General features: G+C 38.7%; 1 long non-coding RNA gene across 2 annotated transcripts in view; it reads right to left on the reverse strand.

Annotated features, from left to right (window-relative positions):
* Positions 1-815: 815 nt before the first annotated feature.
* Positions 816-2095, reverse strand: part of LOC120544065 — a 1296-nt gene continuing 16 nt past the window's right edge. The window contains exons 1-3 of one of the 2 annotated variants that reach the window (XR_005636436.1): positions 2080-2095; positions 1112-1197; positions 816-834 (exon numbers count right to left, since the gene is read on the reverse strand). The exon at positions 2080-2095 is cut by the window's right edge and continues 16 nt beyond it. This is a non-coding gene — a long non-coding RNA (uncharacterized LOC120544065). Of the gene's footprint in view, positions 838-1111; positions 1198-2079 lie in introns of both variants that reach the window. The other variant, XR_005636435.1, reaches the window with a different exon arrangement.

The raw sequence follows: 2095 nt of genomic DNA on the forward strand, positions 1-2095 counted from the left end.
GATAATACACAGGAATCTGTTAGTGACTTAAGGGAGACTCACTGTGCAGGTTCTTAAACATCCGAGAGACGTCCTCACGCAATACACAGGAAGAGCGTGGAGAACAGTAGTGCGCTTGGTGTGTATGTCATGGATTTCCTATTCAGATAAAAACAGAATTGCATATACTAGAAGAGTTTACATAAAGCTGATTTTAAACAGTCCAAACAGAACATATGTCCACAAATAACCTGGTAACATCTTTAATGTCAATCAGACAAATGGCAAACAAAGTGGACTAATTGCAAAGAGTCAAAAGCTCATTTCAATCATTGAACCTGTTCAATGTTCTACTTGAATTCAACCTATGAAATGTGTAAAAATCTATTTACCTGTTCATCATGGATTTTTAAAAATTTCAGCCAGAGCATCTGCTGTCTTCCCAGTTTTTGATGCGCTTCCGTCTGAATAAGGTCATCAGTCGAGGAAGATAGCGGTCAAAGCTCAACATAGCACGTGTTGGAGCAGGTTTGTTTGTAATCCCGCTGGAACTCTGCATACAACTACATAGAAATAACAGCCAGAGGAGAATACAGCAACAACACTTATTAAAAAACAGTTCAATTTGAAGAATCTTGCACACATTCATAAAGCAAAATATCAATGCCAAATGAGTAAGAATCACAATTTTCACTTTAAAAGAGAGAGCTGATCCATATTACCTCAGACTCTATTTTTAAGAGCAAGCCAGAGATCCATGAGGTCGTTCACTGGTGGAGCAGGACATCACTATGGTCTGTAAGGGGAAAATTGGTCTCCATCATCTTTCTAATGAGGGGTCAGTTTCTTCTCAGTCTTCTTCAACAATTTTGCAAGCAAATACAAAGTTAAGTAAAATATGATTAGTAGTATTAAGTAGAACAGAACACATTCATTATTTGTTGACTTAAATACAGCAAAACACTTTTATTTTGATCAAACAGGCAAGTAGAAAAACAATGATGTTGTGTATGTGGGAGTGCGTATGATTTGGGGTTACCACACTAAAACCTTGTCTGAGAAAAACAACAATTCAAGTTATTGGTATTTAGAGGGCGGGGGTGATAAGAGGAATTCACATTCATTGGATTACCTGGTATCGTTATCACATCTCCAGTTATCTTCCTTAACTTCTTGAAACTGGAACAGCAAGATGCAAAGGCATAAACTGATCTGAAACTGAACAATTAAAGATTCAAAGAGTGTCAAATTATAAATACTTCCATTTATAAATGTTCCCTGTTAATGATCTTTTCATTTAATCCCCATAAGTGTCAAGTTACTAAAGCCATCAAGCAAAATTAACATTACTGTAAAGAAAAGCAGCCACACTTGAACCTTAGTGCATGGTTAATCAACAATAATACCATTTCTACAAACCAAAGCTTTACTGTTAAGGGTTTTACTTTATTCATCTTTGTCATGAAAAGCAGCTTGCCTCCAGCAGGGTCGTTTGTTTTAAAACCGAGGCAACAGTAGGCAGGCGGCCGGGCAGTTGAATTCGTTCTGTTAACAGCAATCTCCGTGTCTCAGACAGTCTGCTCACACAGAATTTAAAACTAGCGTCCCTAGAAGCTACACAGAGGGCGGACTTGCAGTGTAGGAACTCAGTTTGAGGCGTTTATGCTCTTTTGTGCACTATTGAAAGTTTCCAGCAACAAAAACTAACTATATACGAGGTGTCTGTTAGTGCTTCTACTAACAACTAATTTTCTAACACCACCTTTAAGCGGGGAATGACGTGTGATTACTAGATTCATCCGTCGTCAAATTCTTCCAGAAGAATTCGGTTAGTGGTAGCTAGGTCGCTAGTTGTGCTGCTGGAGGTGCGTAGCGTCAAAGTCCTTCTAAATAGTCTCTGAGTAACGTTATTGGTGCGCTAAGTGGCTAGCTAGCTCTTTAGCAGCTAACCTATATCTGACAAGTTGCCAATCCTACAAGACTCCGTGATAAGCCAGTGAAGGGCGGGGGCTTGGAGAAGGTCTCACGCTCTCTGAGACAAACACATACAAAATGTATAAAAGAAGTAAAAGCGAATGAATATTAACATTCAAAACTTACAGTAAGTCCAGTGAGC

This window comes from Perca fluviatilis, chromosome 2 (genome assembly GCF_010015445.1).
Source record: "Perca fluviatilis chromosome 2, GENO_Pfluv_1.0, whole genome shotgun sequence".
Taxonomy (NCBI): domain Eukaryota; kingdom Metazoa; phylum Chordata; class Actinopteri; order Perciformes; family Percidae; genus Perca; species Perca fluviatilis.